The sequence below is a fragment of the Sturnira hondurensis genome, unplaced genomic scaffold (genome assembly GCF_014824575.4).
Source record: "Sturnira hondurensis isolate 20B ecotype Veracruz unplaced genomic scaffold, ASM1482457v3 Scaffold0024805, whole genome shotgun sequence".
NCBI classification, from domain to species: Eukaryota; Metazoa; Chordata; class Mammalia; order Chiroptera; family Phyllostomidae; genus Sturnira; species Sturnira hondurensis.
In genome coordinates, this window is record NW_028097436.1 from 3,776,004 (window position 1) to 3,799,232 (window position 23,229).

Genomic DNA, 23,229 nt, shown 5'->3' on the forward strand with positions numbered 1-23,229 from the left:
TGAAAGGTTTGAACAAAGATATATCAGGATCTGGCTGGCATTTTACCAGAGTTACTCTGCCTACTGTATATACTCCGGCTGACAAGCAGAAAAAGGCAGAGCAAGAGAGCCACTAAGCCAGGGAGAGACATCAGTGACTGGGGCTACCTGGACACATGGGGGCTTCAAGAAATGGTGGGAGTCCTGCAACAGGCTGAGACAGTGCGGGTGGGTGGTGAGGATGATTTGGATACTGGAGTGTGAGAGAAGAAAGAGGGCAGTGAAGAATGACACCCAGGGACTGGGCCTGAGAAACAAGAATGCAATTACCATTTACTGATATAGGAAAGATGAACAAGGTGAAGGTTTACAGAGAAATATCAGAAATTCAGCCTTGGACAGTTAACTTTAAGATATCTCTTCTTATTATCTTCCAGAAGCATTCTGTGGACACTGCTCTGTCCCGTCTAAGTGTGTCTATAGGGCTATTCTTTTTTTTAAGATTTTATTTATTTATCCTTTAGAGGGGAAGGGAAGGAGAGAGGGAGAGAAATATCAATGTATGGTTGCCTCTGGTGCATCCCCCGCTGGGAACTGGCCTGCAACCCAGGCATGTGCCCTGACTGGGAATCGAACCCCGATCGTGTGGTTTGCAGGCCTGCGCTCAATCCACTGAGCTAGTAGCCAGGGCTAAAGGGCTATTCTTAAAACAGCACCACAGCTTCACACTACAGTTTGTTTCATGGTCTGTTCCTGGCAGAGCACTGGCTGAGAGTAACCGTCATGTGAATGATTATCATGGTAACCTTGCTGTTCTCAGGGCCTACAGCGGGGGGCTGGCATGTTGGGAGTTAGTAGCAAGTGGTTACTGAAATAGAATGAGCCAAGCAGTGTAACAAGCCCTAAAGACACAGACATTAATAAATTAAGATTATTTTCTTCAAGAGATCATACTCTAGTGATGCAAAATTCAGATTGTATAACATATCCAATACAGAAAGCTGGGGGAAAGAACAAGAAATATTTTCTTTTTATAGCAATTGCATTTGACACTATATTAATTTAATAAAAGAGGACATTAAAAACTACTGTTAGTGGGAAAACTAAATAAATGCACTCAGTAAATCTACTTAAGAACTTAATGTCTCAGACTAATTGGTAAAAAGAATAATGACCACCTGAGAATCACTAGCCACCAGCTCAGTCCTGCTCTCCAGTCAGCATTCAGAAGCCTCCTGAGCTCTTGTCTTCCCAGGCCTGTTTCCATCATGCCTTGAACAGAGCAGTATTATGCCAGTACTTTGTCCCATGTCCCTGAACATCTTTTTCATATATGAATTCTTTTCAAACTATATTTAGTGACAGACTTTTGGTGACTACGAATCCAGAAATTCACATTCTATCATGGAGGCTCTTATTTTGGGGGGATTTTAAAAATTAAGGTCAATTACCACTAAAAAGATCCCAGTAAGTTGCCCTCGAATAGTGTCAAACAAAACATCCCAAATTGCATGCTACTGCCATTGTCCAAGGAACACTCTGAAAAACAGATTCTGCTTCTTCCCAAGTATAGGTCTACCATTTAACTGAGAAAATGGGTAACTTCAGAAAAAGGAGGAACCCAAACATCTAGTTTTAACAACTATTTCAGATCTGTCCTTGTCAGTATCACTCAACTTCTTAAAATAAATAAGGGAAAAAAACTGAAAATTTAAACTATCTCCAAAATTTAGTACCAGAATCTTGGAAGACATTTCACTAAAAAATGTACTTTTACACTTTAATACTAAGGCCGAGAAAACATGCACATATGTGCAAAAACACAACACAAACAATCTACTGGAAAGAGAGCAAGCAGCGGTGATATCACATCTTTTGTCCCCAAGACCACACCACTGTAGACTACCTGCATTTGTGATAAAGAAAAAATTCTTTCACTATCTACATAGAAAAAAATGATTACAAAGAAATATCTATCCACTTTGTTTTTAAAGGACAGAGTTATAACTCCAAAATATTGTCATTAGTTGTTATCTATCATAAAAAAATAAATATATAAGAAAGGATTTAGAACCCAGCAACTCCAAATCCTAGATATGTACACCCAAGAGAAATGAAAACATATATATACAGAAAAATATACATGAATGTTCATGGTAGCATTACTTTAATATCCAAAAGGTAGACAACCCAAATGTGTATACACAGATGAATAGAAAACAAGAAGTGGCATAGCCATACAATGGAATAGTATTTGGCCATGAAAAGGAATGAAGTATTTGATGTATGCTACAACATAGATGAATTTTGCAAACATTATGCTAAGTGAAGGAGGCCAGATATAAAAGGTCATATATTGCATGATTTCATTTATTAAAAATGTTTAGAATAGGGAAATCTTAGGAACAGAAAGTATATTAGAGGTCACCAGAGGCTGGGCTGAGAGGCAACTCAGAGTGACCACAAATTGGTGTGTTCTGGAATTAGATAACATTAGATAATGCTGATGGTTGTACAACTATGTGACTATACAAAAAAGCATACTGATTTGTATTCTTTAACAAGGTGAATGTTATGGTACATATATCTCAATTTTTTATTTTTTTAATTTTTTTTATTTTTATTTTTTTGGATTAACATTTTATTTTATTTTTTTCCAATTTTTTTATTTAATTATTTTTCAAGTACAGTTTTCTGTCTATTACTCCCATCCTATCCCACCACCCCCCCATCCTCCCCCCTCCCTCCCATTTCCACCCTTCTCAGTTGTTGTCCATGTATCCTTTATATAGGTTCCTCTAAATCCCTCCCTTATGTCCCCTGAAATTCCCTCCCCTCTCCCCTCTGGTCACTGTCAGCAAAATAAAGGTCTTAAAATATATATATTCCTGATGTGTCTTAATAAAAAAATTGGTTCTTAGGATATAAACCTAGCAGTAGAATTGCCAAAAGAACCTATGCACCCCAATGTTCATAGCAGCACAATTTGCAACAGCCAAATACTGGAAGCAACCTAAGTGCCCATCAGAGAATGAATGGATCAAAAAAAAAATGATACATTTACTCAATGGAATACTACACAGCAGAAAGAAAGAAGGAGCTACTACCCTTTGCAATAGCATGGATGGAACTGGAGAGCATTATGCTAAGTGAAATAAGCCAGGCAGTGAAAGGCAAATACTATATGATCTCACCTTTATGTGGAACCTAATCAACAAAACAAACGAGCACACAAAATACAACCTGAAACATTGAAATAAAGAACAAATAGACAGTAACCAGAGAGGAGATGGGAGGGGATAATGGGGAGAAAGGGTGAAGAGTCTTCAGAAACAACTACAAAGGACACATGGACAAAACCAAGGTGGGGTGCTATCTGAGGAGGGAGGAGGGGATGGCTGGGGTGGGTGAGGAGTGGTGGGAGGAAAAGGCAGAAAACTGTACTTGAGCAACAATAAAATTTAAAGAAACCAAAAAATTGGAAATATATTCCAGTCAATTAAGATACAAGTAAAATACAAGAATTTAGATTTCCTGGTATTAGATATCTGGTTATTAAACAGGGCAATAAACAGAACAAGTCTTGGTCATCCTTTGAAATGAAACAGTGCTGGCCATACTGCATGTGCACAATAAGACTTCCTCCTTTGTTCTTCCCCTCCATGCACCTAGGTTGATTATTAGTGTGTAAAACCTGCCTCTTTAGTGCCACAACAGCACCAAAATCTGTGAGAATGATCTATTGATAGATCAGATTACAGTGATCTGAGAAAAACAATAATGAATTTTGGTACTCCTTTTATTTTAAAATCTTCACCTAAGGACATATTTGTTGATTTTAAAGAGAGAGGAAGGGAGAGAAAGAGAGAGAAACATTGATGTGAGAGATAAACACTGATCCATTGCCTCCCATATAGGCCCCAACCCAGGATGAAACCCACAAACTAGGTAAGTGTCCCGACCAGGGACAGACCCTTCAATCTTTTAGTATACAGCATGGCCTTTAGTTATAACACCACTCTCTGTCCCCACTAGTCTCTCAGACCCTTGTCTTTTCGAATCCTGGGTTGGAGAGCAAAAAAATAAAGATTCAACTATCAAATAACCTCATTGAGAGGCATTGACTCACTTCCTATGATTAACACTGTTAACCTTATCATAATCATTTACCAAACAATAGCCAGGAGGTTTGCTTAAGGTAACTAGCACATTAAAAGATATAATTAATGGTTTGTCTAAGCATTAATATTTTTATTGAGTTATAATTGGCATATAACATATTAGTTTCAGGTACTGATACTCCATTTTAAATTCATATGTTGAAGACTTGATACCCCATTATGATAAACAGAGTGCATTGGAAGGTAGGATGAAAGTGAGTGGGAAGGTGGCACTGCATGTGGAAATTTCCCCACGAAATGCAGGAGCACTAATGGTATAATAAAGCCGTAGTTTAACAAAGAGACAAACAAACAAAATGATTTCCAGATGGCTATTTGCCTCTTGTGGGATGGGAAGATAGGAACATTCAGCAGGGATATAATCAAATAGAAGTTTTAGAACTGTTTTTAGCTCAATTTTTTTAATCACTAAGTCAGCTTACCAGCAGAATGATGGAAGAGGAAAATGTCAATTCACTACAATGATGAAATATTTATACTTTCTTTCCAAGATCAGGAATAAAGAAAAATGCCCATTCTTTCTACTTTTATTTAACACGGTATTAGAAGTGCTAGTCATTGCAAAGAGGCAAGAAAAAGAGATAAAAGATACAAAGATCAGAAAGAAAGAAGTAAAACTCTCTGAATTTCTATTCAACATGATTGTATACACAGAGAAATCTAACAATTGCTGAACTAATAAGTGATATTAACTAGGTTTCAGGACACAAAATTAATATATAAAAATCAAATGCATTTTACATACTAACAGAAAAAAATAAAAAATAAAATGCTTAAAATTCAATTACAATACCATTAAAAGTTATGTAATAGGAATGAATTAAGCAGAAAATAGACAACACCTCTACATTTAAAACTTCAAAGCACTGTTAAGAAAAATTATAGAAATAAGTAGATATGCCATGTTCAAATACTAAAAACTCAATATTTTTATGATGTCAGTTCTCTTCCAATTGATCTATAGATTCAAAAAAATCACACTACAACCCCAGCAACTTTGTTTGTAAATTTGTATTAAATTATTGTAAAAATTTTTATAGAAATGTGATAGAGGACCCAAAATATATAAAGCAATCTTACAAAAGAATAACCAAGTTAGAAGGCTTATAACTACCTGACTCTAAGAATTACTCTAAAGTTCCAATAATTAGGACAGCATAGTATTTAAATAAGAATCCACAAATAGATCAAGGGAAAGCTTTACTTACCTTGAATGTCTGTTTTATTCTTATACGGTTTGAGTGAATGTTGTAAATATCTATTTGCTGTGAGGAAGCTCAGAGCCAAATTTGTACACCTCTAGAAACATCCAGCATTTAGTGCCCTTAGTTAGATTAGCACTCTGGAATCATAAAAGTTTCTAGCCTATTTTCTGTTGCCTATATTTTCTATCTGCACTTTATACTGAAGTATGTTATGTCTCTCATTATAATAGGTGATATTTCCTTCTTAAAATGGAATGATTATTTATTTTCACTCAAAGTTACTGCTATAATAGTTTTTAATGTAATAATTAGTGATTACAATCTAATCTTTATCCTTCTGTTCAACTAGTTGTATATCTTTGATATTGCACTTTGTTTTGTAACCATAAAAATAATTTCACATACCTATCTAAAGTAAATAGAATAAATCAAGTGAGGCTTATTGTAAAGAATTAATAAAGTATTTCAGGAAAGGATATTCCAGAACTCCTGCCCAATCAGGGAAGATATAAAATGTTAATAGAATGTCATTTTCTGCTGACTCCCTGGAATCCAACCAAATATAAATTTAATCACCTGCACTCAGCAACCCATTCATCTAATATTGCCATAACAAACAAAGAAAGAGTGGATTTAAGGCTTACTCGACAGAGAGTTAGAGATCATACATCATATGATCTTCAGCAGCTGGTGCTGTGCGTTATTGTTTTAAGGACAAAGTAGCCACCTTACAACTTTTCTCCTGTAGAAGGCAGAAGATTTTTTTGGTCACAGACTCTACACAGATTATGGGACAGATATTATGCCATCAGAATCAAGAAATTAGTAGATAGAACTCTCAGCATGTAAATTTTTATTATATCAAAAAATAATTTTCTACAAATAAGGAGACATTTAACTTTGTTTAGCAATAACGCTTTAAATATCTACTACGCATGCAGCACTATATCATTTCAGGATAGTCAGAGAGGGAGAAAAGAATTTTAAGAAGACAACACAGTATTTGTCCCACGAGGTTCTTAAATTTAGATGGAGTCAAAACAAATCCATGAAATGCCTGAGAACATGTGTGAAGAGGCATACAAGCCCGAGCATCATGATGGGCTCTGCATTTCAAACACAAGCACTGAGGAAAATGAGGAGAAGGGGACGGACCAGCCACCATGAGGTTCCTGGGAGCCGTGCCTTAGGCCATGTCCTGGGATTTTTAAGAAGCATAGTGGCAGATGTGCTGGTGAGTAACACAGAACAGCTCCATGAGAGTGTAGTGACTCACTGGGGTTTGGAAAAATATATATTTTGTAACTTCATTAGAGTAGCAAAGTTTTGGATATACTCTCCCATCCTCTCTTCCTCAGAATGGATTAGGTGATTCAGTAAAAATATATGCTTTTATGGACACATCTAATAATGTTCATTTAGCTTTAGGGCTGAATATAAATAACACTGAGGCTTTTATAAGGTAGTATTTATCAAATTCCCTCTAAAAGAAAGCACAAACTAGTGAAAAATAACACAGAAAATAAAGCGTCTCAAATCAAACATCATTGATCTTAAACTAAAAAGAGAGAACATTTTTCTACACAAGCCATAAAACTTCACAATGTCCTAGTAAATTTGTGTCAGAAAGGAAATGAAAGGTGGAATAAAAAAGGAGAATTCTTAGCAATAGAACCACAGCAACATATCAATCTGAATTTTGAATTTAAAAGCCAGTAAATAATTTCTTTAAAAATTATTAAAAATCTTACTTGTGAAAGAAGTTCAAAAGTCAGCTCCAAACCAGCTGAAGGGAAATGTAATCTAACAACTTGGAAGGACTCACATCTAAAACCTTGACACAGAACATAAAAAAAGAAAAAAAAAACTTTCCACAAACTTTGAAACCACATGACTCCAACTTCAGTCCTGTAGCTACTTCTCCTTTTTCCGTTTGTTCATATTCAAAACTTTCAGGCTTATGTACACAGATTTATTTGTTGTAAGCAGGTGTTTTGCATTTAGTTCTCCTCTGTTAAGACTGAATGAGAAATTAAGTAACATCTCTTGGTGAAAAATTGAATGTCTTTTCTATAACTGTTAATTACTGTAAAGACTATAACTTACTTTTATTTTATAAAGAAGTGAGGACTCTTAACTGCTCTGATATCTATCCCATCAGTTTCACCTAATTCATCAAAGGGTATTATTGTTCAATGGCATGAAAAGAAAATAAAAATTCAAGAGGGAAAATGTCATTCAGAAACCCTGGTACCAGCATGTCCAGTTTCAGAGGAGAGTCTTTGGGGGGCCAGGGGACTGCTAGGGACAGAAAAAAGTATACCAACAGGCTCATTTATAAAGCACTATTTGGTACAGTACTTGACACAGCATTAGTTTTCACATTACCTTCAGTTACTTAATGGTATTAAAGAAACAAATTCCATACATATATTACTTACTTTAAATATTTGAGACCCAAATGAAATAGATGGGAAACATATTTTTTTAGAAATTAGTATTCCTAAAAACCAAAAGTGAAACAAAAACAAGACCCATAACTGATTATTATACTGTGATCTCTGGTTTCAATATTTCTCAAATTAGTTTTAAGCATGTTCTATGTAGACCAATATAGAAATCCCTTTCTTATCTTCAAAAAATGATGAATATCATTGCTGTACAGTTAAGTAAATAATTAGGAGAGAAAACAAAATAAAAAGTTCCTTTTGTTGTATAAAATATTTCAGGCTTATGCCTGCGGATAAATTTGGCTTTGTAAATAAAGATCACTAGCCATAATCCAAGTTGATCGAAATGTGCAAGGAGTTTTTCGGTTGAATATGAGTCTTTCTTTAACTTTTGTTTTTTAAAGCACAGAATTCTTTTTAAAACCCAGCCCCAGTGGTAATTGTAAATGAAGGAGCTAAATGGAAAATATCTGTTGACATCTCCAATGAAATGTATTGATTATTTAGTAAATATAAAAATCAAAGACTGCTTTTCTGGAAAAATTGTAAAAACTATGTTAAACCTATTTTTCAAAAATAGTTCTTAGAAACTCTGACTTAAATATTACAATAACAATCAAATGAACTCAAAGAGCCTTAAAAGCTAAACCAAAGAATTTAGTCTGTGATCCCATAATTATATTTTATGGTATTAAAAATAGCCATCTATGTTAAATAAATTTAAAATATACAATTCTTAGGAAAATGGCAACAGAAAAATTCCCATCATCAGTCTCAAAGATGTGGTGATGCATCTTCCATTCAGAAGCAAGGTATTTTTACCAAAAATACAGCAACCCATTATTTTTCCTCTATTTTATCACAATTTAATATTGTCCTGTTTAATGAAGTCTGGAAAATAACAATGTAAAGTTACTAACACTAAGGTATAGAACAGGCATTCATGATTAGCTTTAGCATTAAACAGATTGATACTAGCTCTGGGTAGTATTAATACCTGTAACCAAATGTATTTGAAAAGCAAACACCCAAGGACCCTGTTGCTATAGAAATAAAATGAATAATAATGAAAGATAGGGATCACTTTCAAAACATCTTGATTAGGCTGTTTCTTGAAAAATGCCTTACTTCTGCTTCAAGCAACAATCAGGAAGAGTAGAAAGTAACTAAACGTTTGTAGAAATTTAATGGTCAACTTTTATAGCTATTCTGTCCAAAGATTCAAATCAGTTTATAGGCTATTACAAATTCTGAAATGTGGCTTGAAATTCTGAATGCTGTTTGAAGTACCTTTGAAACATCTATCATATTAGAATTTTTCAGGATTGCATATTATTTTAGAATTGGGAAAAATAGTTTGAGGTGTGTTAAATCTTAAATGTATTTGACATTTGGAAATTTACTTGGAGACCAAGTACATCAGTAAAACAGAACAGGAAAAAAAATCCAAAATAGCAGTCAAATCAGCCAGAGCTATACTCTGGCATTTCAAAAACATTTGCATGAGAAACTTTGCATTGGTTTACATGCACAAAGTTATCCTTTCAGGTACGTGGTGAGGAATTAGAATTACATCATAAACAAAAAAATAAATATTAAATCCAATAGTCAAAATATTCCTTCCTCATACTTTTCCACTCAGCTCCAAAGAATTCTAAACAATGCCTACTTTGACAGAGACATTTTGAAATGGTCCAACCCTTAAGGAAGCATGGAAATTAACATGACACCTAAATAAATTTAAACAAGCTAAACATGAAAAGATGTATGTGATCTTCTAACATACTGCATTTTTTTAAGGATTTGGTAAGATTACCACTAACTTACTTAGTTAACAAAATATACCCTATTTTATGTTCTCCCCAAGTTGCTAAAATGCTATACAAACACTCGACGAATATCACCACGTTTCAGAGGCAGAGCGAACTCCTTCCCACTGAAGTGAAGGCCTCCAGGAGTGACCTCACAAGTGCTCGTGAAATGAGTGACAACATTAAAATTCAACACAGACTATTTGGTTTTCTTACCTGAGGGCTCTGCCTATTAAACCCAGAAACAACTTTCAGAATTACACACTTAGCAGGATTTAAATGGCATAAATACTAAGTTATTTTACCTGTTAATGTTCTAACAAATTCTATCTAATAATAAACAAGGTAAAGATATGTATATTTTGTCAGAAAAACCTGCTGTTTGGGTTAATAACTCTCGCAAGACCTGACCTAATCTCTACACATGAGGTAGACAGGTTGTTAAGGTTTTCCCAGTTGCTCCTCTGGTTGAAGAAGTGAAACACAAGGAGGAAGTAGTGCAGTGCTAACTACAGTTTGGATCAGCCTGTTAAACCTTGTGGCTTGTAGCACTTAAAACCTTTATGTGAGGTATGATTGTACATTTCATTTTTGAGGTAATTTTCACATTAATACTCCACCCTCTTCCCAGTGATCCCATACTACCTCCTATAGTTAATAACATCATCATATTCCCAGGATAAACTTCCCAGAAGTTTCAATCCTTCTCATTCATTTTCAGTTAACAACCGAGCTTGCTATAAAATCCCACAAATTTTATCAGTGAAATAAATTTCTCTCAAATTTGTTTCTTCTCCCTGTTCATTCTCATCTTCATTGCCTTGATTCAAGCCTCTAAACATCTTGCCTAGACTTTGTGACAACTTGTTTATGGACCTGCTGACCTCTTAACATTTCAACCCTCCTACTATGCCTGCTAACAATGATTAGACATGTCACTCACCTGGAGGATAAGACCCACATTTTTTTAAACTTCTGATAAATTTGAGACAGGCCAGTAGGCCAGGACAAGTGGAATAGAGAAACTGAGACAGATAGCTGAACAAAACAGCCAAGCAATTTACGGCCAGATACAGAAGGTCACCTCCCTAGAGTTAATATCGAGGCCTCAGTTGTATTTCAGCTCCAGGCCCAGAAAAGCAGCAAAACCAGGTAAGACTTGCAATTGAGGAGCAATGGGCGGCAGCAGCTCCTCCAGGCTAATCCCCTGAACCTGTCCCCAAAGCCCCCTTTTCTCTGACTTCCCAGTGAGCTAAGGCAGCCCGGCCTGGGGTCTCTATTTGCTCCTTCTACTCTAACCCCTTCCTTGTTTCAATGTCCCCAGCTTTAATAAATGTACTCTCGTAGACACCTGGACTCATGCTATGAAATCTTTCCCACATGAAGTCAAGAACCCACACAATACCGGCTGGCCCTAGGAAGACCCACTCAGGCCAGGGCCCCCGTCTGGTAACAAACACATTCCATAAACCAATCCAGTTTATCTTCCTAGGCTCATCTTTCACTACATATCATTTATGCTGGCTGTGGGCACACTATACACTCACAGCTCACTGATCCCAACACCTTCGTCCTGCTTGTATGTGTGCATTTTAGGTCAGGAAGCAAAACACTGATAGTTGAAAATGCCTTACAAAAAATACTAATTTGCTTAATATGTCTACAGGATATTCTGTTTTAAAATAAAGTGAATGTTAGTTATGTAGAGCACTATGGATAAAGTAGATAGATGAACTTTAAGAATTTTTTAATTCTTTCGGTACATAAAGTCTACTCTTTATCTCTCCCACATGAGTACTTTCAGAGCAAATAAAAGAAAAATGGGTTCAAATTGCACCCCCAAATTCAGTTGAGCAAAAGAAAGAATGTCCAAAATCAACATGCGATAATTCTTCAATATTCAACAGTGAAAGCAACAGTTTCATTCACTGAAAAGATCTCAAAAGATAATTACAGAAATAAAAACTAAGACAAATAGTTCTTAACCTTGAAATGCAGATACTAGCTGATATATTGCAATCCACTGTAATGTACAAATCCAAGTAACATCAAATAATTTATCACAAATAGATTGTCAAGATATGTGAATAATTACTTTAAAAATCATAACATATGGATTGTCTAATACTTCATTTTTCTCTTATTTGTATCTATTGTGCCACTTTTAAGTTATACTGAAAGCTATGATGCTACAATATTTCTTACCAGTGTATTTCTTGCCATCCAGTGAGTACATGTCATCAAGGTGATGTGGATTTCCTGAATCATAAGCAAATTTATTCATTTTTGGTGTGATAATTTCTTCTTTCAGCTTTCTCACTGCTTGATAAATAAAGTACTGGAATCAAGAAAGATGCAAGGTATAATTTATAAAAGCCTATATATATATATCATTAGTAAGCCAGACATTCTATCAAAACAATTACGTATCAGATCCAGCATATAAAATTATCAGTATACTTTAGAATGAAGATTTCTAGGTGGATTTCAAAGATCTCATTAAAAAACACTTACTTTGATAGTTTTTCTTTTTAATTGTATTCTTTCTCTGTGGAAGCTGAAAAATTTAAATAATTTCAGGTAAGTTACCATATTGTCTATTTGTCATTGTCATTTGATAAAGAAATTAGATACCTAAAATCTTAATCAAATGAACTAAGTCTGAATTTGTTCAAAAAATTTGTTAATAATATTTTTGTCATTTATTTCAAGCTTTAAATTATCAGTGTAAGCTCATTTCTAAGAGGGATTAAGTTTTAGTAACAATTTTGAAGTTTGAATTTTCCTGAGTTTTAAAACAAATCATTCAAATAGTTTTAATTTTAAATCAAAATTTACCATAAACTAGTTTCAATTTGAGACTGAAATTTTTTTCATGAAAAGCTGTTTTTTATTTGAGCAGCTTACCCCAGCTTCCTACATTTGATTTACGGCCTCACTAAATCTGTGGTGACGCACATCCTGAGTGTTGGTGCCTAGATGGTTATTAAAGTGAGGAGCAAGAACAACCTCTCAGTCACTTCAAAAACTGACCTAAGTCATATTAAAATGCGTTATTCCAGGGAAAGAAATTTTAAATTTATAATGCAGAGTAAATTATGTATGTGTTTAATTATAGTTATATCGGTCTGTAAAGTTATAGTTAAACTATATATATATATATCATGGCTATTCATTGAATGTACAAATTAAAATAGATGTTCTTAGTTACCTTAGGTTAGAGCACTCTTCAAAACCTCAATATTTTTTAAAACATCTCGAACTACCCTAGCATTTTTCTTTAAAATGAATTCACACTCTACTGAATTTGAATTCTATAGATTTTTTCTTTAACCATCCATTTTAAAGTGGTTATTTTCCTTAAACATTAAAAAAGAAAAGAAAGCTGGGTTTCTTGTTTCTTCTGAAACAGCTGAATCCTGAGTAATTTTCCTAAGAAGCCACTTCAATACAAAACAAAAGAAAACTTTGAACTAGACAGATGGCTTTATTTACTTAGGTAAAGTTCACATCTGAAGAGCTTGCCAGACTTGTAAAACCACACTGTCCAAATAAGATTGCCAAGCAGTGCACATGCTCCCATATTCATGCAGCATAAATGGCCACCATGGGGTGTGAGTATTCCTCCTGAGGTGCCCTATGGCATAAACACCCCTGCAGGTGTCTCCTGCTGTCCTGGGTGGGCCACCCAGTCTCCTCTTAGAGGAAGAACTGACCTCCGGCCATCTTACCAGGCCCAAGAGGTCATGTAATCATAGCACATCACCTCGTTTATTCATGAGAACCCTGAAAAACCTATCTCACAAAGATCTTTTATTGTATTTCCACTACTAGCATTTCTTTGCTAACAGCCTGACATTGTTTTTCAAGGAGAAGTTTTCTGCTACAGAGTGTGGGGTTTTTAATTACTTCAGACTCAGGGCACCTGGCCACAACAGCTCCAACAGTAAGTGAGGAAAGGATTTCTAAAGAGCTGACTTCTGTACTGCATTCAGAAACAAGAACAAAAGATAAATTATGCACACCTGGTGCTGTCCATTTGCTTACAGACTCCAACAAGTTTGACTGGATGTTTGTTAATGTAGATGTCTTCCCTGCCATTTTCTCTCAGTTCCTTGTGAATCTTTATTCTCATATTCATGTATCAGAATACACTTATATTTAAAGATCCAACTTTTTCTCTTTCCCAATATCCACTTCTTTAATTATATTTAATTGATTGCATGTTTTAAAATTGTAGTTAATTATTTAAGTAGCAATTGTTTTCATTTCTAAATATTTCTGTTATGGGTACTAAAAATTACGGTTGTTGAGCCCTTACAGGCCCATCATTTGCACTGTCTCATCTCATCCTGTGTAGTGTTATTTTGATCTCTGTTACACAGAACAGGAAGAACAGTTAGAAAAGCTCTGAGTTACACGGCTAGTTAGAATTAGAGTCTGACTGAGCCAGAGTGGTTTTGGGAAGCCAGCTAGTTCATGTCGTCTATTTGCTTTCTAAATCTCTTGGCAGTAAGAGCTGTGACCCTAACTTGATTTCACACCTAACACATCAGCAAACTGTATCAGCTCTACCTTAGACATAGCTAAAGAATTCAACTCCTTTCCACTATACCCACTGCCACTAGCCAGGGCCCAGCCCCAATGGTCTTTTGTCTGGATTACAACAGAAGTTTCCTAACCATCCATGCCCTGTTTCTGCCCTCTGCTCTCTGACGTCTACCCGGTACATGCCTGCACCTAGCTGACATCATACTGCTCAGGAACTTAAACAGCCCCAAAGGATCCACTACCTTCTTCAGATCCAGCCCCAGGTCTTTGTGGTTGGGCCACTTCTCCTTTGCTCTGAGCTAATCCTAGAGCAGCTGAGGCAGGTTCCCTCATCACAGTCTTTGCAGTCACTGCCCTCTCCAGCTGGAAGTCCCTTTCCCAGGCTCACCCCTGCCCCTGCTTGACTCTCACCTTATCCCAGAGGCCTTCTTCCAGTGCAAGGCAGAAAGCCCCCTCCATGCTTCAGCTTCATTTCTCTTCAGAGCAATTGATCACTACTTCCACTTTAAAGATTTGTGTTCACCTGCTTCTTCAATGAAATAGAAGCTTCAAGAGAGTACTTACAGTGCCTATAACAGTGCTTGGCACCAGATAGGCCCTTAATATAGATTGAATGGAAGAGTTGCCCTGTCAGTTGCCCTGACAGCAGGGCAAGTATGAGGATCTAATACCTGCTCACTCTAGGCTACAGGATACACAAAAGGGGCGCGCCACACACAGTGTGCCAGTGTGATGCCTACCTCATCCACAGAGCCATGTTTCTCAGATTCTGTGGGACCTGATTAAGTAGCCTGTTGTCAAAAAGTATGGGAAACAACTGGGTCAAGTGAAGGCAAGCAAACGTATTTATTGCAGGACTTTCCAGCAGTTTCCGTGCTCGAATATGTATTAACAAGAGAAGAAGTGCCAAACTGATTTGACTATGAAACTCTTTCAAAACAGGCTATTCTAATGCCCTCTGCGGAATGCTATACTTAATGGTTAAGGAGTGTTAATTAGTGTTGGGGTAGTCAGTGATGTGGGCTGTGATTAGAGTCCTCTCTCCAAATCTCTCAGAGACAGGGTTAGGGGGTTAGCCCGGGTCGAGCTTCCACTGCCCATTGCTCCCCTAGTTGCAAGTCTCAGGAGGCTGGAGGAGAGAAAAAAATAGAGAATGTCCCTGCAAGGGCTACTAAAATGTTAGGGTGGTTGGTGGCATGGGCTGTGATCAGAGTCCTCTCTCCAAACCTCACAGAGACAGGTTAGGGGGTTAGCCCGGATTGAGCTTCCGCTGCCCACTGCTCCCCTAGTTACAAGTCCTAGGAGGCTGGAGGAAAGGGAGAAATAGAGGAGGTCCCTGCATGGGCCACCACAATGTCAGGGTGCTTGGTAGCTCTGGCTGTGGAGGAATTCACAAAGAAAGTGCAGAGAGTAAAAGGTTTTTATTTTTACTTTCCCAAGGGAGGAAAATGGCTAGATGCAGAAAGATGCAGCAGCACCAAGGGGTTAGAGCTTTGGGCTTTTATTGGGTAATGTGGTGGGTGTAGAGCTGGATGTTTCAGTTGGGCTGCAACTTGTTTTGATGTTTTCTCTGGGTGCAGGATCCAGTAGTTGTTGTGGTCTGGTTTGTCCTTTTTTTGCAAGTTCTTGGAGCCTTTGTACCTTTAGGGTGCTTGCAGCAACTTTCTAGTTTTGAGGATAAAAACTCATAAAACAGACAGCGTCAGTCATGCTTTATGGGGTCTAGCCAGCTCTGGGGAGCAGGGCCTGAAAAAGTGACGTTTGTCCTTTTGTTCCCCCCTCTGGTATTTGAGATGAATTTATTCTTCATGACCTGGACTAGCTCTGGTTCTAGGAAGCAGGGACGAACTTCTCTTCTGAAATATTTCCTGTGGATTATAGATGTAGAGTTGTCCCTGCCTGTGGATCTGTGTGTGGGTCACCAAGAGGGAGAGGGTGGGACTGGAAAGCCTGAAAGGCAAGAGCTGTAGCTGGGGGTCATTTGAGAAAGGAGCACCCTAGAGCTTGGATCATTTGTTGGATGAAAGACATAAGATATTTTAGGAGACATGGCCAGAAAGTGACAATAAAGAGAAGAGCTGCGATAGGACCTAGGAAAGGAGTCAGCAAAAACAAAAACAAAAAAAAAAAAAAACAGGACTAAGTGTTGGCCTTAAAATTCCAAAAAGGAAAAGGCAGATTAGTATGTGAAATCTGAATGGCTGACACTGCATCAGGAGCTTTCATTAATTCCAGTCAAAAGATGAAAGAAAAAGATGAAACATTAGCTTAGAAGAAGACCATTAAAATTAGGATTTAATTCAGTTTGTAGGAAAAAATGGGACATTGTGATTTCCATTGAAACACATTTTTTTTCTTTAAAATCACCATCATTTTATTAGAGAGACTGTATTACATCCAGTTTCAATTTGGCCTGATTATTTATATGAACACAACAAGAATATAATTGATTATACTTTGCTGGCATTTTACATGGAACCTTCAGATTGAACTTTAGTCAGATTTTCAGGGCAAAGAAGGCAAGCCAGACAGTTGCCATCTGGTTTTGCCTGAATACCTGTAAGTTTGGGTCGATTCCTCAATCTCTTGAGGTCCCAAAAATGTTCCTCCCCTGCCATCTTTCAGAAGAGCAACCTTTGTTCCTTTCCTGGAAAGACCGTCATGAACTACTTGACCAGGCAAGGTACCAGGCCATTTCTCTGAGGGCCTCTTATTAGCTTCAAAAGTCAACCGGAATTCCTTAAGGCTTTCTGGTGACATCCAGAGCTCAGGAATGACTCTTTTGATCATGACATTCCAGACAGACTTGATTAATAAAACCACATTTGGAAACTGGTGCTAATATAAAGAGAACAGATTCTTATTGGGTTTATGCAAACAAATATATTGCCAAGAAAATAATACTCACTCATTAAGAGTTACCAAGTTCTGGAGGGTTTAGATAGGGAGAAAAAAACAATGTTCCACTGTTCCAATATTGCTTATGAGGGTATGCTTTACAAATTGTTTTACAGAAAAAATAAAACAAGTTTCCTTATACCTGGAAAACAAAAAGATTTAAAATTAGCAATATTTTGAATCAATTTGTTTGTTTTGATTATATGCCTGTATTTCCATGAATCCAGTTATTTCTTAGGGTTCCATAAATCTTCATTTATTGTAAAGATATGACCTGCTTAGATACCTGCAGTTTAAAGTAAGTCAGAGTTCTCTTCATGAACCTTTCCAAAGATATATTTGCCAATGCATTAGAGTAAAACAATGACTGTTTATAAATGACAAAATAAAAATGGCATGTTTATAGATTTAATTATAATGTAATTGATAAAGAACTTTGCATTTTTATAAGATATAACATTTCGAGATGACAATTTCTTGGTAAGTAATAATGATTATGAAATGACATAAAAGAACAATATAAAACCCATTATTTTCAGATTCAATGCAAAATTTCAAAATATATAAAGGCCAAACAGTACATAAGATTTTAAAACACTGTACAGGATTTAGCAGAAGTGTGCACTGAGCACTGGAAACAATTCATAAATTCCCAGTGTTTGGATTACAAATACCCAGAGCACCACGGCTTGATGTCCCCACAGGGAACCATCACTGTTGGCTTGTCCAGTGTCATTCACAGGGTACTTGTTACCCCTGAGAATTTCCTGTTTGAAGTTGCTTTAACTCTTTGCAAGTTTCTTCCTAAGGCAGGTTGAAATTTCTAGGGCATGTATTTTGATAAAAATACATGTATCCAAACAGAATAGTTATTATTATTCTGTTTGGCAAAGCTTCCCATGTAATTTTGAGCATATTACATAGTACTAATTAGTTCAGAAACTTCTCTTGTAGAAGGAGAGAGAATAAGCCCTTGAGGCATACCAGGGCCCATTGGAACAACCCAAGTCATTTCTTAGTTAAAAGGTCTTTTAAGCCCTGGCTGGTGTAGCTCAGTGGATTGAGCGCGGTCCTGCGAACCAGGTGATCGCAGTTCGATTCCCAGTCAGGGCAACATGCCTGGGTTGCAGGCCTGTTCCCGACAGGGGCCCAGTTCCCAGCAAGGGATGCAGGAGAAGCAACCATACATTGATGTTTCTCTTCCTCTCCCCTTCCCTTCCCCTCTAAAGATAAATAAATAAAATATTTAAAATAAATACATAAAAATAAAAGGTCTTTTAAAGTTCAGACTTTGGGAAAGTTGTCAAACAAGATTAACTAAAAGATTATAGCATAACCTTGTTGTAAAACAAATAAACATATATACATATGGTTATTATAGTTATTATATATATATGGTTATTATATATANTGATGTTTCTCTTCCTCTCCCCTTCCCTTCCCCTCTAAAGATAAATAAATAAAATATTTAAAATAAATACATAAAAATAAAAGGTCTTTTAAAGTTCAGACTTTGGGAAAGTTGTCAAACAAGATTAACTAAAATATTATAGCATAACCTTGTTGTAAAACAAATAAACATATATACATATGGTTATTATAGTTATTATATATATATATATACATATATATATATATATAATGGTAATAACCCCAAAAGACATCGATCAGACTTAAAACTGGTTTTGACATAAAATAATTTGTCCAAACCACAGGATCCTGTTTAATTTATATTAGTATTTAATATTTTTGAGCCAATAAAATATTATACCCTAGTTTTGCCATCCAGAAGCAGAAAACATACCATCTATAATTCACAGACAAACACATCTCTCATGTAGGCCATACACATGGTTTGAATTACTAAATTTTTGTAAAGAAAGCACAAGATTTTTCTCATTTGCTTTTGACAAGTTTTAAGAAAACTGGAAAGGGGATGGAAGGTCTTAAATACCAAGCAACAAGACCTGCTGAGGCTCTCAATAAAAGCTTTAAGGACTGTTAATGAGTGGTGGGAATAATGTCTTGGCTCCAAGGAATTGAGCAGCAGGAAAGCCTGGGTGGGGCTGCTTTGGCACCTGAAAGGTCAGAAACCTGGTAGCAGAATTTACGTGCTGCAGATGGAGGACTGGGAGTATAGTCAACACCACAAAGACATACAAAGTGATGCATGTGTTCACCCTGTGCCTGAAGGTAACCTTACCAGTGATGAGAGCACTAGCCAAATGCCCTGGGAATGGATTTAACCCACTCAGAGAGACAGATATGTAGCAAGCTGAGAGTCAGAGGCATCCCTATAAATCTCTGGGCTGCTTTGGGCCATTATGAGTAGAGCTGTTAAGATGTCCCTGAAGCTTTCATGGAAGTTAATAGTGAAGATGGTTAGCAAACATTCAGTCGGTCTCAAGATGAGTTTTCTCTTGGGAGCTTCCTGAAAGAGATGGCAGGAACAGGTGTGGCTGGGAGAAACCCAGTCTGAAGGGGGACAGAGGGAGAGGTCCAAGCAGTAGAAGTAGGGAGAAGAGATGGAGGGAGTGTTAGAAGAGTCAGATGAAGGGACAGAAAAATGGCTTGATTTTAAAATGCCACTGTTATTCTCTGCATTGAGAGGCAGGCCCGTTTGTACCCAGAATTGAACAGATTCCAGGTCTCCAGGGGAAGAAATCATAGTGTTTTACAGTCTGGGAGCAGGGGTGTTAGAGTGAGGTAACCGAACGAAGGGGCAGAGGTAGGAGAAAGAGGCCTGGAATCCCTGGAACCCTCGGAATCCTCACTGAGGTTGAAAATCTTGTCTCCTCTCAAGAATTAAACCTAAGGAGATGTGAAGACAGCAACAGTAAAGGTCTAATTGGATGATAGTATTATAGTTCAGACACCTGTTCACGGGCCAGACTATCTGGTCACCCAGTTTGTATGGAGGCCATGTTGCAATAAAAAAATCAAACACTTGGTCTTCAGGTGGATGAGTCCCAGAGCCTTCAAGTTCTTAAGTAGACAGCTCAATGAGAGTCCTTGGGTGAGGTTGATTGAGTATTGCCCCTGGTTAGAACTACACAGAAGAAAAGGGAAGGATATCTCAGGGGTGACAACAACCAAGTGGTAGTGGGGAGGGCAAGGTTTGAGAAGGATGTCTCCAATGGAAAAGACCTTGAAGTCTGCAGCCAGAGCTGAGTATCCTCAAGCGTGAGGGCAGACCAAATATGGGGTTTTGCCTCAGAGCCAGGTGTCCCTGGGCCCCAAGAGCAGACTGAACCAGCAGGGAGACAGCTGGAGACATCCCTCCCAGCTGAAACCCTGAGAAAGTGATAGACCCAGTATTGTGGTTTACAACAGCAAGAAAAGGGGATAAGCTATCACCTTTAATAGTATGTTTTCATCCCAAGATTCAGAGAGACTTACCAATTGCTGGCCTTAAAGATGGATGAGGAGGAGGGTGTCCACAGAGTCCGGAGAGACGGAGAAGGATTAGAATCCTCTCTCTGAACCTCACAAAGATAGGGTTAGGGGGTTAGCCCCGGTCAAGCTTCTGCTGCCCACTGCTCCCCTAGTTGCAAGTCTCAGGAGGCTGGAGGAGAGGGAGAAATAGAGAAGGTCCCTGCATGGGCCACCAAAATGTTAGAATAGTCGGTGGCATGGGCTGTGAAGAAATTCACAAAGAGAAGAAAATGCAGAGAGTAAAAGGTTTTTATTTTTACTTTCCCAAGTGAGGGAAATGGCTAGGTGCAGAAACATGCACCAGCAGCAGCACTGAGGGGTTAGGGCTTTGAGTTTTTATTGGGCAGTACAGTGGCTGTAAAACAGGATGTTTCAGTTGGGTTGCAACTTGTTTTGATATTATCTTTAGGTGAAGGGTGCTACTGGTCATTATGGTCTGGGGTGTCCTGTTTTGAAAATTCCTGGAGCCTCTGCACCTTCGGGGTGCTTCCAGTAATTTTCTAGTCCTGAGGATAAGAACTCATAAAATAATTAGGGTCAGTCATGCTTTATGCCGTCCAGCCAGCTCTGGGAAAGAGGGCTTGAGAAAGTGGCTTTTGTCACATTAGTTAGGTTACTTCCTTTTAAGGTAAATTTTTTGTTTTTGTTTTTTGATAAGAACTTATCAGTCACTAAAGATCAGGCTCAATTCCATTACCAATAATCATTCTACATCCCTTGGAAAGAGGAATCTACCTAAGGCTTCTAAGAGGTGACTTGTCTGAAGCACGGTGGCATGTTTAGCTGTGTGCCACCATGCTGCCATTCAGGATGTAAGAGTAGATGATGCTCCTTTGCAGAGCTTGTCCCTCTTCCCTCAGTTCTGCATTCTAGAGCCTAAGTACCCACATTTGGGGGCTCCAGCGGACCACTGGCCCCGGTGATATGACACTGCCCTTTTAATCCTCATGACACTGCCAGAATCCCCTTGCCACATCTCAGCACTCTGGGACTCACTGCATCCACTGAGAAAACTCCAGTAGTCATGACTAGTCACTGGTCAAAATTCTTCCCCTCACAGATCATTTTAGAACTTTGCTAGCATGTTTTAGTGCCTTAACAGAAAGAATGCAGAGTATGAGTTTTATAAGCATCATAGTAGGGTGAGAGCAAGCAAAAGGCTTTTTGGAGGAAAAAAAGCATTTTCAGGTTCCTCCAAAACCTCCCCATGTTTGAGTACCTGCTCTCCAGTCATGGCTGCACTGGACCTTTATTCTCACATTATCTGTAATTCCTAAAAAACCCTCTGTAAATGTTATTGTATGTTTCTAAAAGAAGGGTACTAAAGAACAGAGAGTATTCACTCAAGGTCACATCATCAGCATGGAATTCTGAACCCATAAACACCTCATTCCATACCCCACACTTACTTGGAAGACATCTGGGGTTTTCTTCAGAAGATCTCATTAGTAGGAGACCTTGCTCAGACAGACCCCACACAAGGCACTCTGGTCACTCTAGTTAGCACTGGAATTCTTCAGAGTAAATATTTGTAATTAATTGTTGGGAACCACCCTGCCTGGTTTCAGGAGCTGTAAACCCCCCATGGCTAAGACTGAGTGAGTGACCTTCAGACCTTAAGCCACTAAGGAGACAAAGCTTATCTCCCTGGCAGGAGCACCACTTCTGCTCCTTTTTCCATAACTGGTCCCCAATGCTTGATCAGTTAGTCAATGACCAGTAAGATTCCCTGAGAGGGGAACAACCTAAGACAGGCATGATCACATGGAGGCCGCAGGGAAGGACTTGGGGGGCTATGGAGAAAGGGGGTGATGGACCCTCACTACTCGGCTTTGATTAAGCCTTGCTCCCCTGAGTCCTAGAGAAGTCTCCCAAAATTCCTTGGCTATCTGCCTCATCTGCATGACTTAAGCCTGAAACAATGACAGAGGGCAGTGCAGCCCCGGGATGGAAAGGATGGGCTCCCCGGGTGATCAGGCCTGAGATCACCTTTTACATATCCTTCTACAGGATATGTAAAATCCTGTAAAGCCTGCTTTGCTAAGAATGCTCTTAGATGATAAAGGTCCAAGCAGGAAATGAGTTTGTTTCCCAAAGTTTTGTAGCCTTTTAGCTGATACACCCTGACTCAGAAGAAGCCCTAATAGTTCTTTGTATGCTATCTACTGTTTGATCCTTACTGCCTGACAATGATTAATAAGCTGTACCTGTATTCCTGTACAAATTAAACCCAATAAAAACCTGTCTAGGTTAGGGTCAGTGTGCTTTCTCCTTGAGAGGGTGGCCAAGCCACTCTGAGGCACTTCCCTCTTGAGGGAGTAGCCATGCCGTCCCTTTTCCTCCACCGGACTCAGTAGTCCATGTGAATTTGTCTCATGTCTCATCCATGACGCCATGGGCACTGTGGATGAGTGTCTGAGTCAATTAATGAGTAAAGGCAGCAGCCTCTTGATATAAAATTCCCATTTTACATATGAAGAAACTATGGCTATGAACAGTTAAGGAATAGTCATAAGACACAAGCAATATCCTCAGAGCCTCACAGAGGGTAGCCATTAGAAAGCATGAAATGCACATTTGTTTAATTGAAAATAATGGATGAATGGGTCCTGGTCAGGCAGCTCAGTTGGTTAGAGCATTGTCCAATACACCAGGGTTGTAGGTTCAATTCCTGGCCAGCACACATACAAGAATCAACCAATGAATGCATAAATAAGTG